Source organism: Bubalus bubalis, chromosome 3 (genome assembly GCF_019923935.1).
Source record: "Bubalus bubalis isolate 160015118507 breed Murrah chromosome 3, NDDB_SH_1, whole genome shotgun sequence".
Taxonomy (NCBI): domain Eukaryota; kingdom Metazoa; phylum Chordata; class Mammalia; order Artiodactyla; family Bovidae; genus Bubalus; species Bubalus bubalis.
The window spans coordinates 89,350,648-89,373,258 of NC_059159.1; the positions used below are offsets into that span (position 1 = coordinate 89,350,648).

Genomic DNA, 22,611 nt, shown 5'->3' on the forward strand with positions numbered 1-22,611 from the left:
ATTTTCTCCTCCTGTTCTTTAAATAACATTACTAAAACTTCTATTGCTTTTGTGTATGTGAGTCAGGTGAGGAAGACAGGATCTCTGAGCTCATTTGGCCAACAATGAGTTTTGTTTTCCTTGGTGGTGGTTTAGTCACTAAGTCATGTCCAACTCTTGCGACTATAGCCCACCAGCCTCCTCTGTCCATGGGATTTCCCATACAAAAATACTGGAGTGGGTTGCCATTTCTTTCTCTGGGTGATATTCCCAATCCAGGGATCAAACCTGGGTATCCTATATTGCAGGTGGAATCTTTACCACTGAGACACTAATATAGCTCTTGTTTTCCTTACCTAGTACCATTTATTTAAGAATAGTTTTGCTCTACTATATTCCAGTGAGGTGGTTCCTAAAAAGACTTCATATTATTGAGTATTTTCCGATATTGTTTAGTATACTTTAGCTAGTATACTCGCTTTTTGAGAAATTGATCCCCTATTCAAATAAACATTAGCAAAAGTTATTTGAATCAAACAAAACAGTATAAATGAGTCAATATGCCCACCTGTAGCATCTAAAAACAACTCTCCTGTTCAAAATCTCCCAGCGTACTCGCCTAGCACAACACTGAGAACTTGTGCTTCCGATCTTTTATTTTCTATTACACTCTCCATATATATTCCAACCAAACCAAAAAATCTCATCTTCCTCTAAGTTATTCTTCATTGTACTCATCACAAGATACACTCAGTAAAGATTTGTGAACTGAACTACAGTGCAATTTTGTAAATGTTAATGTTAAAAAGACTGACAGGAGGCATAAAGTAAGGCAAACAGGACTGATCATTTCACTCAGGGATGGTTTTTCAGAAGGTATAACTCTTCAAAGAAAGAAAATAAATAATATAATCAACTCACGTTTTAAATTAAAAGTCTTAATTCTGAGTCTGCAGTCGTGTTGCCTCATGCTATTTTTTCTATATGCCAAATAAGAAAAATAAGGGAACCAGAAGCAGGAGGCAGCTTAAATAAATGACCACTGTTCTCAGCCCAAAGGATGAGGATGCTGCAGGCTCTCCAACAATGACTCATCCTCCCCTGCATGAATTATCACCACAGAGTCGGACACGACTGAAGCGACTTAGCAGCAGCAACAGCAGCAGGTAAAAGACACTCCACCCTCTAGCTGCAGCTCTGATACTTCCCTATATTGCACTTCAATCAAACACTGAATATCCAACTACCTTATCTCCAACAGCCTTTTATAAAGGTCTCCTTGAAAATCACATCATCAGCGAAATTCAATAGACTTAAGACCGAATTCATTCATACTCCACACATCTGCAAAGTTATTTACTGTCTGATGTCCCTATTTTTGTTTAGCTTTGTCTCATTATTCATTATACAAAGCCAGATTTTCATACCAGTCACCAAATATGCTGTGTTAATTCCTTTTGCCTTGTACCTGGACCTATTTTATTTCTCTTTTCTAATTTTCAAATCCTGCCAAGTACCTAAGATGCTAATCCAACTTTCACCTTCTCCATCTTCATCTTGAATGCCCACCCTAGATGGAAGTTACTAGATTTCCACTGCATTCTTAATGAAACACACCATCTGTTGGACTCCCTGGAACTAGCTACTTGATGAGTAAAACTGCTGAGAACTTTTGCTTATCTGATTATAAAATTCAAAGGTGGGAATCATATCACATGCAACTTTGTCTGAAAACTTTCGCAGTACCTAACACACTGCACAGCAGAAAATCATCAGTTGAAACAAAAATGTGTCTCAATGAATTATTCTAAGAGCAAAATAAATCAAAGGAGGACCCTTAATTATGAGTGAGCACTGGTTCTTTATCTTATTTCTGAGAGTTTTATCTCCCCTGTAAAACATCATAACTTTTTTCTGTTGACAATAAGTAAAAATATAGCAAACTCAAAATACTGCTTTCCCAATATTTATAGAAAGACGTCACCTATGAAAGAAAGAAAGTGAAAATGAAGTCGCTCAGTCATGTCCGACTCTTTGCAACGACCCCCTGGACTAGAGCCTACCAGGCTCCTCCATCCATGGGATTCTCCAGGCAAGAATACTGGAGTGAGTTGCCATTTCCTTCTCCAGGGAATATTTCCGACCCAGGGATCAAACCCCAGTCTCCCATGTTGCAGGCAGACACTTTATCCTCTGAGCCACCAGGGAAGTCAAATAAAAGAAGCCGATACTCTGACTCTACGAAAATTCTTTAATTATTATTCATTGGTTAGGTACTAAAATTAAAATGATAATACTTGACAACATACCTAATATTCAGAAGGAAACAGAAAAGTCAAAATCACAGCAATATTATCTTAGTATTTGGCTAAATACAAGTAGATCTAGCTTTTCCAGATGGTGGTGTTGCCATGTATGAAGGGGAGGATGGATATACTTTATGGGGTACAGGTTTCACACTAGTTTTTCTCAGCTGTCATTAAATTGGAATGCTTAAATGCCATGATGTTTTGAAAGTGAATTTCAAAAACTATATATTATTTTTCTCAATCAGAAATTTCATATTTTCTTGAAAATGAGTAAAGGCATTTTCATCTATCTCAACTAAGTTAATTGAACTAACTGTGCTAATTCTATTTCTCTCTATATTGAAGAACAATAAAAAGGTTTGTCAACTACAAACTGGTGCTTGCCAAGGGCATTTGCCATCTGTCTTCATGGGGATTGAATCCCATGCTGCTGCAGCTGCTGACCTTCCACACATCTGAAGAGAGTTCAGGGTAGAGAATGAGTCATTCTGTGCTTCAGTGAAACTGGTAGAACAGGTCTTAAGATAGATATTTTCAAGAACTGATTGCATGATCCCAATCCTTGTATCTCCTCATATCTAGAAAAACACTAAACCCCTTTAGCTGACATCAGCTCCTCAGGAGTAACAGAAAACCTCTTGTAAAGTGCTTAATTGCAATGAACACCCCCTTCACCGAAATCACATATATCGACCTTCCCTCAGTGTCTGGAGCAGCTTCTCAGCGCTGTCTCAGGTGCCGTCTCCTGGGCTGCAGTCCTCATCCTGCTCCCTATAAAACTTAACTGCAGCTATCACGTTGTGCATCTTTTTTTGGTCGACGGATTCCTCTCTTAATTATTCCCCCTGCCCCAAGAATTCAACAGAATGAGGAATGATTTTCTCTGAATATCTGGAGCCAAAAACTTTAGAATGAGTTAGGAGAACTAACCACTTGGCCCTTTCCCAACTTTCAGCCTATCTTGCTTTTTGTCAAATACTATATAGAAATGCAGAAACTGATTTGCATGATATTCTAAGCTTCTGGTGTGGTTCACTTGGGTTAAGAGTAGTAAGTTTCTAAGCCCTGTTGCACCAAATCAAGAACTTCCCATGCACTATGTGGCTCATTACTTACACACACACCTCAAAGGGAAATGGCAGTATTTATAATAGACGTATTATGCAAATTTCAGTCCTTCCCTGGAAAGACAGTTTATACTATCACCTACAGCTGCATTCACAAGTGATCCTATTTCAGTCTTCTAGGAAAAAAAAAAAAAAGAAAATTGTACGTAATACAATTACATAATTGTACATAAAATGTACATAAAATGTACATATAATACATAAAATGTACGTAATAAAAACCAATAAGCACTTCTCTATTTTTCATTCATCCAAAGAATCTAGTTCCTCATCAGATAAGGGGTAATTTGGTAAGGGGGATTCACAGAATTTGAAAATATAGCCATAAAGTTTCCCATCCCTGGCAATAGGAAAAAAAATCATGCATTTTCATAGTCCACAGCAATAAGCCACCAAAACTGAGCAAAATATAAAAAGACAGTGTCTGCTAAAAATAGACTCCCAAGACTTAGGGCTAGAATTATGTCATATACTATTTTTTTTAATTCTATTTAAAGCTCAGTTATAAAATCCCTTGAGAAAAAAAACAGAACTTATAAAAAAACAACAACAAAAAAAAAACCAGTAATTCATTTGGGATTTCAGTACCCTCTAATGAATGGCCTAAAACCTAAAGCCCTATGACTCAGCTGATAAGGCAAGGAAAAGTAGCCCTAGGTCTTCCATTGTTAAGAGCAACTGCTGGGAAGCTCTTTACTTTTTTGTAAACTGAAACTATAAACTTCTCTGGGCCTCTGTTTCCTGATTCACAAATTGGGGTAGGGTGTGATGAGATAACCAGGAGAGTTCTAAGGTGTCTTTCAATTTAAAATTTGATATCTACTTCTAGTATGGTTAATTTGATGAATCAATTAAGCTAGGCTACAGTACCCATGCTAGCAAGGTAATGGTCAAAATCCTTCAAGCCAGTAGTTCAGTCAGTAAAGAATCTGCCTGCAATGCAGGAGACCCAGGTTCAATTCCTGGGTGGGAAAGATACCCTGGAGAAGGAAATGGTGACCCACTCCAGTATTCTTGCCTGGAGAATCCCATGGACAGGGGAGCCTGGCAGGCTACAGTCCACGGGGTCGCAAAAGTCAGAGATGACTTAGCACCTAAACCAACACCAGGCTTCAAGAGTATATGAACTGAGAACTTCCACATGTACAAGCTGGATTTAGAAAAGGCGAGGAACCAGAGATCAAATTGCCAACATCCCTTGGATCAGAGAATTCCAGAAAAACATCTACTTCTGCTTCATTCATATGCTAAAACTTTTGACCGTGTAGATCACAACAGACTGTGGAAAATTCTGAAAGAGATGGGAATACCTGACCACCTTACCTGCCTCTTGAGAAACCTGTATGCAAGTCTAGAAGCAATAGTTAGAACTGGGCGTGGAATACCTGACTGGTTCAAAGTTGGGAAAGGAGTACATCAAGGCTGTATATTGTCACCCTACTTATTTAACTTCTATGCAGAGTACATCATGCAAAATGCCAGGCTGGATGAAGCACAAGCTGGAATTAAGACTGACAGGAGAAGACACAGATGACATCACCCTAATGGCAGAAAGCAAAAAGGAACAAAAGAGACTCTTGATGAAGGTGAAAGAGGAGAGTGAAAAACCGGCTTAAAACTCAACATTCAAAAAACTAAGATCACAGCATCCAGTCCCATGACTTCATGGCAAATAGATGGGGAAATAGTGGAAACAGTTTCCAGATGGGGAAACAGTGGCTGACTTTATTTTTGGGGCTCCAAAATCACTGCAGATGGTGACTGCAGCCATGAAATTAAAAGACGCTTACTCCTTGGAAGGAAAGTTATGACCAACCTAGACAGCATATTAAAAAGCAGAGACATTACTTTACCAACAAAGGTCCATATAGTCAAAGCTATGGTCTATCCAGTGGTTGTGTACAGATGTGAGAGTAGGACCAAAAAGAAGGCTGAGCACCGAAGAACTGATGCTTTCAAAATGAGGTACTGGAGAAGACTTTTGAGAGTCCCTTGAACTGCAAGGAGATCAAACCAGTCAATCCTAAAGGAAATCAACCCTGAATGTCCATTGGAAAGACTGATGCTAAAGCTGAGGCTCCGATACTTTGGCCACCTGATGCAAAGAGCCAACTTATTGGAAAAGACCCTGATGCTCGGAAAGATTGAGGGCAGGAGGAGAAGGGGGCAACAGAGGATGATGAGATGGTTAGATGTCATCACCAGCTCAATGGACATGAGTTTGAGTAAACTCCAGGAGATAGTGAAGGACAGAGAAACCTGGTGCAGTGCAGTCCATGGGGTTGCAAAGAGTTGGACACGACTGAGCAACTGAACACCAACAACTGTACTCAGTTATTCAATCAAACACTAATCTAGGTCTTGTTGCAAATATTGTACCTGGCTCTTTATGACCAATCTGGATTGTTGCCCAACAGGTTCCTCTGTTCGTGCAATTTCCCTGGTGAGAATACCAGAGTGGGTTGCCATTTCTTCCTCCAGGGGATCTTCCTGAACCAGGGATCGAACCTGCATTTCTTGCATTGGTAGGCAGATTCTTTACCACTAAGCCACCTGGAAGGCCCCAAGATAGTCTATAGATTTGTGGTTAATTCCACAATCAGCTGAACTTAAGTAAACACGATTGTCCTTGAAAATGTGGGAGGGTTGCATCCGACCAACTGAAAGGCCTTAAAAATACTGAGGTTTCCTTGAGGAAGAAAAAATTCTGTCTCCATATCCTACTGGGTCTGTTTCTCTGAAGAGCCCTAACTGATGCAATTTCTACCTGCTGGAGTGCTATTTATAGTACATCAAAGGTAGATAACAATTAGAAAAGGAAGGGAAAAAGAAAATACCATGAAAAATATCTGAAAACAAAATGCCACGGAACTCTTCCCCTCTTGACCTCACATTCTAGGGTTATTCTGAGGCAAATCTCCTTCTAAAATTGAAATCATCTTTGGTAGGAGATGCCCATTAAAGTAGAGTAACTGATAGTCCTTGGGTCTCAGCTGCAGGGCAAGCAGCTGAGAATACGCTCCATTTCTATCACTGATGCTTGGACAGCCTTCATCCATCCACTCAAGGTAAGTTCCTCAGCTTTGCAGAAAGCAAACATCAGGGACAAGCTGCAAGCCAATGGGTATTTGAAGACACTTGAGAGACTTCCTATAAGTATGTCACATATCAATTCATTCAGTTTTCCATACAGCATTTTATGTCACAAAATGTGGCACCCGAGCTTTATCCTGAGATAAATACTCCTTTTTTTCTAAAGCCAAAGGAAGCTGGCATCACACTGTTAGCTGCAATAAAAACTCATAAGCTATAACTTAAGTAATAGTAAGGAGGAGATACAAAGAGGCTGCAGAGATAGTCATGAATGTGGATGGACCACCTCTTGGCCTTCAATGAAGAGATACCAGACCCACCATCTTATATAGAAAATCACTGACCTACTAACGTGTGGGTGTGCTCAGTCATGTCAAACTCCTTGCAAACCCATGGGCAGTAGCCCACCAGGCTCCTCTGTCCATGGAGTTTTCTAGGCAAAAATACTGGAGTGGGTTGCCATTTTCTCCTCCAGGGGATCTTTCTAACCCAAGGATTGAACCTGTGCCTCTTGTTCTGCACTGGCAGGCAGATTCTTTATCACTGTGCCAGCTAATAGAGGAATTCAATTGGGAACAAAGAATAACCACATAAAACTCAGAAAGATGGATCCCTCTCTGAGATATCAACTTTGGTAACTCATGCTGTAGAAATTCCATCATCTGAACCCAAAGTGTTAAGAGCACTTTAATGTCAAGGCAGATACAAATATAGATTTCATTTACAATCTGGGCAGAATTTCCTGAGTGCTAAGCAGCCTGTCACTGCCTGAGAAGACTATGCCCTGATAGATGCACGCTTGGCTTCCACCCTGAGCTTCAAGTTCTGTGGCCTGCACTGCAGATGAATCTCTGGAGACTCACACCTTGCCAGCTCATGCTGAAGTCAGAGGAGAAGCGGAGGAGGCTCCCCACCCCCAATCATACAAATTCCTGGTTTGCCTTTTACTCATTATTTCTAGTATTAGGATTTTGAGTTCTAGTAAATTCTAGTATTAGAATTCTGCCCCTGCAAGGGACATTTCACAGACAAGGCTGATGCAATACTTAGAGCATGTATTCAGAGTAATGTCACTGCATCCCACAACCGAAAGCTGACCTGACACCTTGTTTGCCAGTACACTTTCAAAGTGGAAAAGAAGCCACTAATTTCATTGTCCCATTTCCTACTGTCTCAGTCAATTCTCTACCAATAGTTACACTCTATACTTTCATATACATATACATATATAACATACATACACACATACATACATATATATATACACATATACATAATAACATACATACACATAAACATACTTATAGATATATACTTATATAAACACACAGATACATATGTGTGTGTGTATATATAAGTATATATATTTTTTTATATGATAAATAACAGAGAAATATTTGGCATTTCTCCAGGCTTAGAGTTGCTCAAAGTTGTCTATCCAATTGGGGGCATGCTGTAAACACATTTCAGCACTCCAAACTGGCACTAATAGCTTGCTTTCCTTTCAAGTTTCTGCCCAGTGCTTTTCAATCATGTGGGAGACTTGCTCTTGCATGAGCTGACTGCTTGCAAAGCTCCAATAAAAATATGCCAAAAAATAAGCTAAGGAAAGGACACAGGAAAGGATACTGTTTCTTAAATTTTTCTCAGGCTCACTAAAGTGCTAAAGTCAGCTAGTGAGTAGTAGGTGGTGGACACAGAGCCTCCGAGAGGCTGTTCTCTTATTTGTTCAATTTGGACATGAGAAAAGAGATGGAGGAATATTTGGAAGGGGCAGACTCTTGAGAAGAGGCTGGCACCTCTTTTCATGACAAAAAAAGGTGAAGTCAAATATGTGTCAAGACAGGGGCCCAAGGGTAATTGTTTTGAAGTCACTTTCCTTAAGCTCTGGAGTATAGGGAAAAGAATAATGAATTAAACTTTTTAACAACTTTAATGACACAAAGATCACTCATTTAAAGTACACAATTCAATGACTTTTAGCATATTTACAGAGTTGTGTGACCATCACCATAATCTAACCAAGAAATCAAGAACAGTTTCATCATACCATAAAGAAACCTGGTACCCATCAGCAGTCACCCCCTAATACTCTCCCCACAACTCCATTTAATGCTCCCCCGCCCCGGCAGCCACTAATCTACTTTCTGTCTGTATGGATATGCCTATTTTGGATATTTCATATGAATGGAATGATACAATTATGTGGTCTCCTGTTTCTGCCTTCTTTCAGTTATCATCACGTTATCAAGGTCCATTCATGTTGGGGCATGTGTTAGCACTTCCTTTTTACGGTTGAATAATATTTCATTATATGAATATACCATATTTTCTTTGTCCATTCATAAGGTAATGGACATTTTGTGTTATTTTCTAGATTGGGCAAATCATTTTACCTCTCAAGTTTTCTGACATAGGGATAATTCAAAGCCACCTCACAGGGCAGTTACAAAGATTCTAGAAGATAACCAAGTGTTTTGCAGACTATAAAGCACTTCATCAGTGCAAAGGATTAGTGTTGTTACTCTGTAAGCACCACCACATGATCCTGTTACTTAAGAGTAACATGGGGACACCATGAACATGGAGACCATAAGGTGGAGCCTTCCAAAATGCTTCTACCCAAGACTAACTTGTCGTAGAAGGAAGACATAAACACTTTCCAATATCCAGGCCAAGTAACGATTTGAGGGCTGTTAATATACACAACATCATTCCAGAAGAGGATCTTTGAAGAGCAAAATGGTGTGCCTGTGGGCACGCATTACTAATTAAAGGCAAACTGGAGATCTACATTCTGGAATGCAATGCTATCCTGAGAAACCATTTCTCAGAAGTGACCTCAAGTTTTCTTATCAAATCAGCTCACATCACCATTCTGTGTCACAGCTGATCATGGCGTTAGCAAGAAGAGGTCAAAGAGGAGAATGTGAGAGGAAAGTTAATACATTCATGAGTCCATGAAGTATACTTTTTGTTGTGGGGGTTTGGAGCTTTTTTGGGCAAAATGACATGTTCCAATTCTAATTTGGGGTGACACTGTAGGAAAGAGGGAGTCTTGTGCAATAAATTTGTGTTCCTGACAGGACTACATCATCCCTCAGGTACCAGTATGTGCTGGAGGGTAAGGGGAGGAGCAGGGAAGGGAAGCACTGAGAATGTGGGGACGAGAGGAACAGGTGTGTTATGGTCAGACAGCCGGGACATACCAGAAATAGGACTGAAACTCAGGTTCCCTAATTCCCATATCAATAAAAATCCTGTTTTCAGGAGAGGGTCTACTTGGGTTAGCTGTAATCAATAGATACCTATCTGTAGCACTTGAGGATGGTTAAACATACAAAAATTCCTTAAAATATTTAACTTGCTTTCCAGAACTGTTTATATTGTTAGAAGTCATTGTTAAGCATTTTCTTAGTAACTAACAAAAATTGATTAATATCACTTAGGGTTTACTGCGGAGAAGGCAATGGCACCCCACTCTGGTACTCTTGCCTGGAAAGTCCCATAGACGGAGGAGCCTGGTGGGCTGCAGTCCATGGGGTCGCACAGAGTCGGACATGACTGAAGCGACTTAGCAGCAGCATCAGCAGCAGCAGGGTTTACCGTCCTTCAATAATAAATTTGTAACTCCTTTCTTTTGCCTATGGACCTGCTGTGATCAAGTCATCACTAGATCAACTCTACCTTCCCCTGTTATAGTTATAGCTGTAGTTAAGTCGCTCAGTTGTGTCCGACTCTTTGTGACCCCATGGACTGCAGCATGCCAGGATTCCCTGTCCTTCACCAACTCCCAGAGTCCACCCAAACCTATGGCCATTGTGTTGGTGATGCCATCCAACCATCTCATCCTCTGTCATCCCCTTCTCCTCCTGCCCTCAATCTTTCCCAGGATCACAGTCTTTTCAAATGGCTCAGCTCTCCACATCAGGTGGCCAAAGTATTGGAGTTTCAGCTTCAACCTCATTCCCTCCAATGAACACCCAGGACTGATCTCCCTTAGGATGGACTGGTTGGATCTCCTCACAGTCCAAGGGACTCTCAAGAGTGTTCTCCAAAACCACAGTTCACAAGCATCAATTTTTCTGCACTCAATGAATATTCAGGATTGATTTCTTTTAGGATGGACTGGTTGGATACCTTTGGTGTCCAAGGGACTCTCAAGAGTCTTCTTCAACACCACATTTCAAAAGCATCAATTCTTCGGCACTCAGCTTTCTTTACATCCACACTCTCACATCCATACATGATTACTGGAGAAACCATAGCTTGACTAGACGGACCTTTGTTGGCAAAGTAATGTCACTGCTTTTTAATATGCTGTCTGCTGCTGCTGCTGCTAAGTCACTTCAGTCGTGTCCGACTCTGTGCGACCCCAGAAACGGCAGCCCACCAGCCTCCCCTGTCCCTGGGATTCTCCAGGCAAGAACACTTGAGTGGGTTGCCATTTCCTTCTCCAATGCATGAAAGTGAAAAGTGAAAGTGAAGTCACTCAGTCGTGTCCGACTCTGTGCGACCCCATTGACCACAGCCTACCAGGCTCCTCTGTCCATGGGATTTTCCAGGTGAGAGTAATGGAGTGGGTTGCCATTGCCTTCTCCCAATATGCTGTCTAGGTTGGTCATAACTTTTCTTCCAAGGAGCAAGCACCTTTTAATTTCATGTCTGCAGTCACTATCTACAGTGATTTTGGAGACCAAAAAAATAGTCTGTCACTGTTTCCATTGTTTCCCGTCTATTTGCTATGAAGTGATGGGACCAGATGCCATGATTTTAGTTTACTGAATGTTGAATTTTAAACGAACTTTTTCACTCTCCTCTTTCACTTTCATCAAGAAGTGCTTTAGTTCTTCACTTTTTGCCATAAGGGTGGTGTCATCTGCATATCTGATGTTATTGACATTTCTCCCGGCAATCTTGATTCCAGCTTGTGCTTCATTCAGCCTGGCATTTTGCATGATGTACTCGGCATATAAGTTAAATAAGCAGGGTGACAAAATATAGCCTTGATGTACTCCTTTCCCAATTTGGAACCAGTCTGCTGTTCCATGTCCACTTTTAACTGTTGCTTTTTGACTGCATATAAATTTCTCAGGAGGCAGGTCAGGTGGTCCGAGTATTCCTATCTCTTTCAGAATTTTCCACAGTTTGTTGTGATCCACACAGTCAAAGGCTTTGTCATAATCAATAAAGGAGAACTAGATGTTTTTCTAGAACTCTCTTGCTTTTTTGATGATCCAACAGATGTTGGCAATTTGATCCCTGGTTACTCTGCCTTTTCTAAAACCACCTTGAACATCTGGAGGTTCATGTTTCACATACTGTTGGAGCCTGGCTTGGAGAATTTTGAGCATTACTTTACTAGCGTGTGAGATGAGTGCAATTGGGCGGTAGTTTGAGTATTCTTTGGCATTGCCTTTCTTTGGGATTGGAATGAAAACTGACCTTTTCCAGTCCTGTGGCCACTGCTGGGTTTTCCAAATTTGCTGGCATATTGAGTGCAGCACTTTTACAGCATCATCTTTCAGGATTTGAAATAGCTCAACTGGAATTCCATCACCTCCACTAGCTTTGTTCGTAGTGATACTTCCTATGGCCCACTTGACTTCGCATTCCAGGATGTCTGGCTCTAGCTCAGTGAACACACCTTCGTGTTTATCTGGGTCATGAAGATCTTTTTGTATAGTTCTTCCATGTATTACTGCCTCCTGTTCTTAATATCTTCTGCTTCTGTTAGGTCCATACCATTTCTGTCCTTTATTGTGCCCATCTTTGCATGAAATGTTCCCTCGGTATCTCTGATTTTCTTGAAGAGATCTCTAGTCTTTCCCATCCTATTGTTTTCCTCTATTTCTTTGCATCAATCACCGAGGAAGGCTTTCTTATCTCTCCTTGCTATTCTTTGGAACTCTGCATTCACATGAGTATATCTTTTCTTTTCTCCTTGCCTTTCACTTCTCTTCTCTAGGCCTCCTCAGACTACCATTTTGCCTTTTTTTGTTTCTTGGGGATGGTCTTGATCACTGCCTCCTGTACAATGTCAGGAACCTCTGTCCATAGTTCTCAGGCACTCTGTCTATCAGATCTAATCCCTTGAATCTATTTGTCACTTCCACTGTATAATCCTAAGGGATTTGATTTATGTCATACATGAATGGTCCCTACTTTCTTCAATTTAAGTCTGAATTTGGCAGTAAGGAATTCATGATCCGAGCCACACTCAGCTCCCAGTCTTGTGTTTGCTGACTGTGTAGAGCTTCTCCATCTTTGGCTGCAAAGAATGTAATCAATATGATTTTGGCATTGACCATCTGGTGATGTCCATGTGTAGAGTCTTCTCTTGTATTTTGGAAGAGGGTGTTTGCTATGACCAGTGTGTTCTCTTGGCAAAACTCTGTTAGCCTTTACCCTGCTTCATTCTTTGCTCCCACAGCTCCTGGTGAAACTAAGCGAGACCCTGTGGGGCCTTCCCAGGAACAGACAGCCCCTACCCTTTGTATTCTACACTGGCCTCGTTTGTAAAAAGCTTTTGTCTCCTAGACTTTCCCAGAGTTCCAAAGAACAAATATAATCAGAAAAGTGAGAAAATGAAGAAACAAAGGAAAACAGTCAAGCAAAACTAAATAATAGTAGGTTAGTCTGCAGTCTATGGGGTCGCTAAGAGTCGGACATGACTGAGCGACTTCACTTTCACTTTGCACTTTCATGCACTGCAGAAGGAAATGGCAACCCACTCCAGTGTTCTTGCCTGGAGAATCCCATGGATGGAGAAGCCTGGTAGGCTGCAGTCCATGGGGTTGCACAGAGTTGGACACGACTGAACTGACTTAGCAGCAGCAGCAGCAGCAGTCATCAAACAAAGTCAAGGACCTTTGGTTCCTCTGAAGAGCTATAGGTAATATCCTGAGCCATATGCTTGAATTGCTCTGCAGATCCTAAAATCTCCGCCAGGTGGAAGAAGCTAACTGCTTGATGACCATGCACATACAGCCCCAGGACCAGCTGAGGTCTGAGTATAGTGCTGATCCCTATGTCTGCATGTGCTTAGCTTACCACCCAGCAATCAGAGAACTGTGCACTAGCCAATCATGGACCCCCTGACCCACTCCCTCACTGTGTCTTTAAAAACCCTTCCCTAAAAGCCATGGAAGAACTTGGGTCCTTTGAGCATAAGCTGCCCATTCTCCTTGCCTGGCCCTGCAGTAAACACATTTCCTTCACCACAACCTGTTGTCAGCACTGGCTGTGCTGCACATGGGGTGAGTGGATCCAAGTTTGGTTCAGTAACACTGGATCAAACTCTATTCAGCACTTGTTAGGTTTTATTTTGTATTACCATCATCTACTTGAACACATGCCTAACATATAGAGCTCCCGGAAGGTAGTGATCTTGGTTTTGTTCATCTCTGGTTCCTAGTGCCCAGAATTAGTCTGGTGCATGGCTGGCCTACAAAGTATAAGCAGATGAAAAGGCAGTACACCAAGCTATGCACGAGTTTGGTCTCATTTTTTTTTTTCCTATTTCATTTCTATTTGCTACCATTTCCCTGAACAATCACTGCATTTATCTTTCCTTCTTTCCTTCAAAATATCTCTCTGCTGATGGTGATGGCAAAAGTGGATATTGTCACAGGATAATTAGCAGCAGCTATGGACACAATTTCCAACAATAGCACCATAAACAGTTTTTTAAAAATGATTATTAAGATACTATGCTGGCATGACTGTTGATAAGAATACAATGAAAAAATTTTAAACATTTACAAATGATAAATGCTAGAAAGGGTGTGGAGAGAAGGGAACCCTTCTATATCACTGGTGGGAATGTAAACTGGTACAGCCACTATGGAAAACAGTATGGAAGTTCCTTAACAAATTAAAATAGAGCTACCATATGATCCAGCAGTCCCACTCCCAGGCATACATAAAGAGAAAATCGTAATTTGAAAAGATACGTGCACTCTGGTGTTCACTGCTGCACTATTTACAACAGCCAGGACATGGGAGCAACTTAAATGTGCATCAGTGAAAGAATGGATAAAGAAGATGTGGTACACATATACAAAGGACTATTACTCAGCCATAAAAAGAATGAAATAATGTCATCTGCAGTAACATGGATGATCTAGAGATTGTCATACTGAATGAAGTAAGTCAGACAGAGAAAGACAAATATCATATGATATCACCCATATGTGGAATCTTTAAAAAGGCTACAAATGAACTTATCTACAAAACAGAAATAGAGTTACAAATGTAGAAAATAAACTTATGGTTACTGGGGTGGAGGTAGGGATAAACTGGAAGAGTGGGTTGACATATACACACTCCTAACTAATAAGGACCTACTGTATAGCACAGGGAACTCTATTCAATACTCTGTAATGGTCTATATGGGAAAAGAATCTTAAAAAGAGTGGATATATGTATACATATAGCTGATTCACTTTGCTGTACACCTGAAACTAACACAACATTGTAAATCAACTATATCCCAATAAAACTTAAAAAAAGAATATGGTGAAAATAAGAGAGTAGGATGAAAGCAAGGATGAAGTAGGATGAAGGCTGGCCTGCTCAACAACCATTTAAAACACTAGTGATCAGACAAAACCGTCAAAAGTGGTTCCTTTTTTATATGCTTGTTGCCTACCACAACATCTCCACCACCACCACCACCATGTTAGAATCTGGCTACTTTCCAATCTCTATTGTTCATACATTTGGGAAATATTTACTGAATTCTTTTTATATGTCAGGCATTCAAGAGACCACAAGGAGGATGTGCAAGGGCCCTAGGGTATATTGGATAAATATGGCTCCTCCAATAGCCCTGCATGAAACATTAGAAGGGAAGGAGAAGGATTAGAAAGGGAAAGAGAAAGCACTCAAGATGAAACTGGAGATTCTGGAAGTGAGAGAGTCAATTCCTAGGTAGGTTGATAAGAAGTCCAGGGTTCCCGAGGAGGAGAAAGGGGTCTGGGGTTCTCAAGGAGAAAAGGAACAATGTTCTTTTCTACATTGCTTTGTCTTAGTCAATTTAACAATGTATCTTGCTCAAGGACATGTTTCTCCTTAACAAGAACCTTCTGACTAATCCCGTCATCTTAAAATGTATATCATGGGAGTGGGTCTGGTAAGATCTTTCTATTGTTTGTTTTAATCTTGTTAATTTAAGATGTACTTTGTGGGAGTGGATCTGTAAAAGTTTATAAGGCCTTGATAAGGCTAGCCAGTGGGGCACTCTCCGCCCCCTTTCTGATGTCTATGTCAGAAGCTTTCTCTGTTCATTTTCTTACTTTCATAAAACTCTGCTACACAAAAGCTCTTGAGTGATCAAGCCTGGCCCCTGATTCCGAAGCTAAATCTTCTTCGGAGATCACGAATTCAACGTCATTCACTGTAAGCTATCAGAAGGAGGCAGACACTGCAAGCCCTTCTGGAATATATGAGGGTCTTTATTGGAAGAGCAACGTGGGTAAAATGAGAGGATATATGATTTTAAAACCTCATGCTAGATAAACTTAGTGCAAAGTCACTCAGCCAAATAAGAGGCCACAAAAAGATGGTGCTTCAGGAACAGGTTTCATCCCTACTGGGAGGGCTACACATTTTGCTTTCATTTGCAAGACCACAGAATCATGATTGTCACAAGTCTGGCATGCACAGGGGAACATATGGCTTCTTTCTGAAAGAAGTCTTCCTGCATCAAGTCCCAGATTTGCTAATAAAAGCATCCTGCTCTGTAAGGAGGTTTAGAGAATACAGTTTGGGTTTGTTGTTATTGTCCTTTTGTTTTCATTTCCTTTTCTACACAGGGCATGAAAACTCAAAGTGGGATTTAATTTTCTGGAACCTAAAAGAAATGTTTCTAATGAATTATTACATAGTTTTCTGTAAACTGTGTTTCTCTGCAGTGAATTACTGTCTACTCTTATATAATATTTCCTAACTTAGAGTATGCTCAACCTGTCATTTAGAGCTCAGAAGAGTATCTTTAATGCAGCAGAAGACTTTTGATATCACAACTGGAGGAGAAAGTTATACTGTTAAGTAGTTTTTTGTTAAAAAAAAAAAAACCGAAGGGGAAGTCTCAATTCAATTCCTCTGGTGCACATTCTCTGCTAAATATAGGTGCCTTTCTTTTATTTGCATAAGGAATTAATTTCACTCAAAAAGGTATGATGAACATATCACAGTAGAAGCTGGATTTTAAGCACTATAAGAAACAGTTCTCAAAGAAAAATCAAATTAACAGAAGAAGACTATTTTCAAGAAGAAATCTGGCACATGATTTCAAACTCCAAAATGTAAATACCCATCTACACATGACTCAGCTGTTAAAAAGCTAACTTTTTCTCCTATTTGTTATGGATACTTACAAATAAGTAAAATGTAAAAATAAAACCAAAGCTGCTTTTTTGCCCTCTCTGCCCTCTCCTCTGCTCCCCTCCTCCCTCCACTCCTCCCACAGAACCTCTCCCCTTTCCAGTGGCAGTTTTGTTCTTTTCTTGCCCACATGTCTGTCTTAGTTTGGATCTTCCCAAAACAGAGCCTGGATCATGGATGAAGCGGCAGCAGTTCATGTGAATGGTGGTCCCAGGGAACAGAATGAGGGAGCAGGAAGATGGGGCAGAGAAAGGCAAGGTCATGCAGAGTGTGTGCTGGAGCTGGTTACCACATTTGGTAACACGGCTTGCTCCTGCAGGGGGCCCTGTGAGGAACCACGTGGAACACACCTCAGTACAGGAAGTCCCCTGTACTTAACATATATTGCTATAGGTAGAGGCAGACAACTCATTTTAACTGCTGTACAGTGTCCCACTGTAAGACTATATCAAAATTTATTTTTTCAGTGATATATACTTGGGTTGTGTTATGTTTCACACTATTATAAACAGTACAGCAACAAGCATCCCTCTGTGAGTGTCTCTTGGTGCATAGTAAGAGTTTTCTCCAGGATATATGCCCTGAAGTGAAACCACTGTCAGAGGTTAGCATAAATACAAGGATCTTCAGCTTGTTTAATTACTGCCACATGACTCTCCCAAGTAGCTGGGCCAACTGAGAGCCCCACCACCGGTGTCCTGTCTGCACATCTTCCTCAATATTCAGTTCTGTCACACTTCTTAATCTTTGCAAATCTGATGGTTATGAATGTATATTACAATATTGTCATAATTTCCATGTTTCTGATTACTAGAAAACCTGAACATCCTTTCACACTAATGGATCTTCTGGGATACCTATTCTATGGGCTGCCTGTGCATATCATGTGCCTATTTTTTTTTGTTGTTGTGGTTGATACTGATATTTGCCCTGCTATTTTTCTTACTCATGCATCGTGTGGTAGCTCTTTACACCCCTTCCATTTTTAAAGTTCTGGCTGGCTATCACTGGCCTAGGTCAGCAGAGTAAGTGCTTCCACACCCAGCAGAGGTTCCAAGTACCCAAAAGCCCCACTGTATATATCATCCACTCTGAGTAAAAACAAACACATCATTTGAAAAAATCTGGTATTCATCCAGTCATCCATCCAGGGACATCTACTGAGTACTTACTATGAAGTGACAGTCAGGGTATTAGCAACAGGGACATAAAGACATAAGAAACCACAACCTAAGAGGCTCATCCAACTGCAATGGATTAATCACCAGACAAGCTAAATGTCACTTAGCCTGGAGCATAGCTTTGAAAAATCAGGAAAAGAGAGTGTGATGTAATGGTGATGTATCTGAGTAGACATGGTGAAAATGGGAGTTCCCTCTCTTCCCAGATCCTGGTCTAGGGCTACGGTTTCATCCAAGAGGCATAGGCTATGCTGCCAGCACCTCTCATTCCTCCACCTCCAACCCTGCAATGCAGAAGCACAAATCTGGGCAGGTGCTGCTGAGAGGACCACATCTCCTTCCCCAACTCCCTTTTTACTTGCAGGGCAGCGCTTGGTCCCAGGAGCACCAGGTTGAGAATGCTAGGACTCCAATCATCAAGTGAGCAATCCTAGCTCACTCATCAGGCAAAGATTCCACACTGAGAGGAATAAGCTAAGAGACCACTCAATGCCTGCTTGTTGAGACAGGTTGTCACTCAGGGAAAAGTGAGCTACTCTCCCCACCCAGAGCTCTGATGTAATGGCACAAAGGTTCAGCCCAGGAGAAGAGGCATGCCCCAATAACAAAGAGCTCCACCATGCTGCCCAAATCAACTGGTTTTATTTGGGACCATAGACCGAGTGACTTCACTTTCACTTTTCACTTTCATGCATTGGAGAAGAAAATGGCAACCCACTCCAGTGTTCAGCCTGGAGAATCCCAGGGACAGGGGAGCCTGGTGGGCTGCCATCTATGGGGTCACACAGAGTCAGACATGACTGAAGTGACGTAGCAGCAGCAGCAGCAGGGAGATGTTTGGGGCTTCCCAGCTAGCTCAGTGGCAAAGAACTCATCTGCCAATACAGGAGATGCAGGTTCAATCCCTGAGTTGGAAAGAGGCCCTGGAGAACAAAATGGCAACCTACTCTAGTATCCTTGCCTCAGAAATCCCATGTACAGAGGAGCCTGGAGAGCTATAGTCCATGGGGTCTGAAAAAATAAGACACAACTTAGCAACTAAACACCACCAACAAGGGAGAAGTTCATGCCTAAGGACATTGTCAAAAACCATGAGAATTTTGGTGGCAAACAAATAATTACCCGGGGCTAGTAGCTTCATGATGTAAATACTATGATGGACCATATGTATCATAAAATCATAGACCAGTCAAAATTTAACAAAGCTTAAGAGACAGACATTCGAGAATAATGTTCCCAGGATCACACTCATTCCTGAGGGTTCTAAAGATTAAAGACATATCCTAGGCTGTACCCACTCAGGAGTAACCAGAGTTACTGGTGAGAACAACAACCTTTCACTGAGGAAGACATGAAAATTTCCCAAATCATATGCAAATCCATCAGCAAAAAGTATAAGCCTTCCTGACTTAAAAGACTTAAGTGCAAACTTTCACCAAAATACTGGCTAAACCGTTAGTCACTCTAGCCTAAGAGGAAGAGGAGTAAAATGATATTCATCCCTCATGGTCTGGAAGACTTTGTGCTAAGCCAGTGATGCACCTTCCCTGGAGAGACGGAGAGAAGACCTCTGAAACACTAGACTCTGGTTAAAAGTGGGGGGAAACTGCAAATTCCCTGAAGTGTGAAAGCAGTCTACAAACCACACACATATCTAAGTAGCTAGGGCATAGCATGCATAGCATGTGCTCAGTCACTCAGTCGTGTCTGACTCTTTGCAACCCCCAGGACTGTAGCCCACCACGCTCCTTTGTCCATGGACTCTTTCAGGCAAAAATGCTAGATGCCATTTTCTCCCTCAGGGAATCCTCCTGATCCAGGAATCAAACCCATGTCTCCTGTGTCTCCAGCATTGGCAAGTGGATTCTTTACCAACTGAGCCACTAGGGACCCTGAATACTGGAGTGGGTTGCTGTTTCCTCCTTCAGGAAATCTTCCCAACGTGGGCAACAGACAGGTGTCTCCTGTGTCTCTGCATTGGCGGCGGATTCTTTATCACTGAGCCACCTGAGAAGCCCCAGCTAAGGCAACTTAAGCACAAACTTTGATCAATAAATAATTTATAACGACACACCAAAAACTCCTAAGAAGTCAAGTCAAAAATAAAAACAAGAAAAAAAAATCTAAGCAAGAAAATTATAGCGTGGGAAAAACAGATTTCACAGATTTAGTCCAGCCAAGTCATTAAACAGATAAATAAGTGACTGACCAAACAGCAACCTCAATAAACTTTCTTCAAAAAGAAAGTGGAAAGAGATGTCAGTATTCAGAGATGCTACAATATCTTACCTAAAATATGCAGTTTTCAACACAAAATTGAGACACCCAAAAAAAACAGAAAAAAGAAAACACAGAAAAGTATAACCCATACACAAGAAAAAAGGCAATAGAAACCTTATAGGTGCCCAGAGTTATATTTAATAAGACTTGAAAATAGTATACTTTCAGTATAGTATATATTATAAACATGCCCAAAGAACAAAAGGAAACCATGCTTACAGAAGTGAAGGAAGATACAATGACAGTCTCTTATCAAATAGAGAATTAATTATAATTAATAATATATAATAATAAATAATTAATAATTAATAGAGAATCAATAAAAAGAAAATTCAGAAAAGAACCAAATGGAAATCATAGAGTTAAAATGTATAGCTACTGAAATGATGAATTCGGTAGAGTGGTTCAGCAGATTTGAACTGACAGAAGGAAACTTGTTAATAGATAAATAGAGACTATGTAATCCAAAGAGCAGAAAGAAAAAAGAAGAAAAAAAATTTCAAAAGAGCTTCAGAAAGGTGGGAGACCATTAACTATAGAACATGCACATATCAAAAGTATGAGACGAAAAGGAGAGAGGATGGGACAGAAATATATTTAAGGAAACAATGGCTGAAAATGTTCCAAATTTGACTTTTTAAAAAATACATTAATCTATACTTCTAAGAAGCTCCATGAACCCCAAATAGGATGAATTCAAAGAGAACCACGCCCAAACTCATCAAACTGCTGAAAGCCAAAGATAAACTGTTGAAATCAACAAGAGAAAAACAACCTGCTCCATTATGGAACCACAATAAAATTGATAGTTGATCTCTCATCAAAAGCAGTGGAGACCAGAGTGATGAAAGAAAAATCAGGAAAAGGCATATAAGTTTTGATTGTGAGACAGAGAAAGTCCCAGAAAATACATTTGAGAAGGGTCTTCATAAAAAGCAGAAATGCTCAAGCCAAGAGAGGAAGAATTATCTCAGGAAGGTAATGCTGAGAGAGAATATACAGAAAATATGGATCTCATCTGTTAAAAGATCTTACCTAAAAACCTACGTTTTCATTAAAGTCAAATTTTAAAAAATCTCTCATCTACATGATTTGAAAGTTTGTGAGAAGTTAACGGCTCTTTCATCTCACAGATGACTGAGAAGCCAGATCTGTCAGTGAGGCATTAAGAATTTAAACTGATGCATGAAACACATATAAACTTGCTTGTTAATATTCAGAAAAACTGACTAAATTATTAACTGCTTATAAATATGACATGTGGGTGATATTAAAGGCAAAAGTGGCTGAGAATAATGACATGACAACCAGACAATTTACTCATTCAATTTTTTAATTAAAAATTTATGATTTCAATGTTTGTAAAAATAATGGACATTCTGGAGAAACACTAGAAGGCTTCTCGAACACTGATTACTGATGCTACAAAAGAAGTAAGAGATATATAAGGTGAGAATTCGAAGGTACACTTTGAAAACTTCAGTACAGAAATAATGCAAATAAAATCCACAAAGACCTATTTACACCAGAGCAGTAAGCTTGCTTCACCTCCAGAAAACACTGCAGTGAGTTTCTTTTCTTTTCTTTTGCTACTTTTGTATATTTCAAATGTGCTTTTACTGTAGAGTACTGTTTACCTTTTACAATTGAAGCAAATTTACTAATCAGGTACTGGGTGATTCAGATAAAGACATCTCTGAGAGAAAGGGGCCTGGGGCACCATGAAGCTGAGATAATGAGCTAGCTCAGAGAACTCGCTACTTATATTTAGAGTGCCCTGGATACACCTACACCTGCTACTTTCTACTGGAAGCCTGGTTGTTATAAGCAGATTTGGACATGAATTACAGAAGAAAATGGCTAATTTGCCAAGAAAATAAGTGGTGGTGGTAGCAGGAAGAGAAGTGACCCAGAACTGTGTAAACCCTGATGAGCCATTTGGTAACTGAGCAAACGTTTGTAAACTGACATTTTATGGCACACTCAAAAGCCCAATAGTTAAAATTACAAATCTAAAACAAAACAAAAATATTTTCAAAGGAAATGAATGCTCATGATGGCATGGAGAGAATGTTTTCTCTTGACTAATGGATATTAACTATATTCAGTCAGTTCTTGTCCAGAACAGGGAGGATTTGTTGCTGCTGTTCTGTCGCTAAGATGTGTCCGACTCTCCACAACTCCATGGACTACAATACGCCAGGCTTCCCTGTCCTTCATTATCTCCTGGAGTTTGCTTAGATTCATGTCCAT

General features: G+C 40.4%; 1 protein-coding gene across 3 annotated transcripts in view; it reads right to left on the reverse strand.

Moving 5' to 3' along the window:
• The window catches only part of SH3GL2 (SH3 domain containing GRB2 like 2, endophilin A1), a 222,913-nt gene that overhangs the window by 63,016 nt on the left and 137,286 nt on the right, over positions 1-22,611 (reverse strand). Inside the window, exon 1 of one of the 3 annotated variants that reach the window (XM_025281475.2) lies at positions 10,941-10,946. The exons of the other annotated variants lie outside the window; for them this stretch is intronic. The gene's annotated coding sequence lies outside the window, so the exon portion shown is untranslated. Of the gene's footprint in view, positions 1-10,940; positions 10,947-22,611 lie in introns of those variants that run through there. 3 annotated transcript variants of the gene reach the window in all.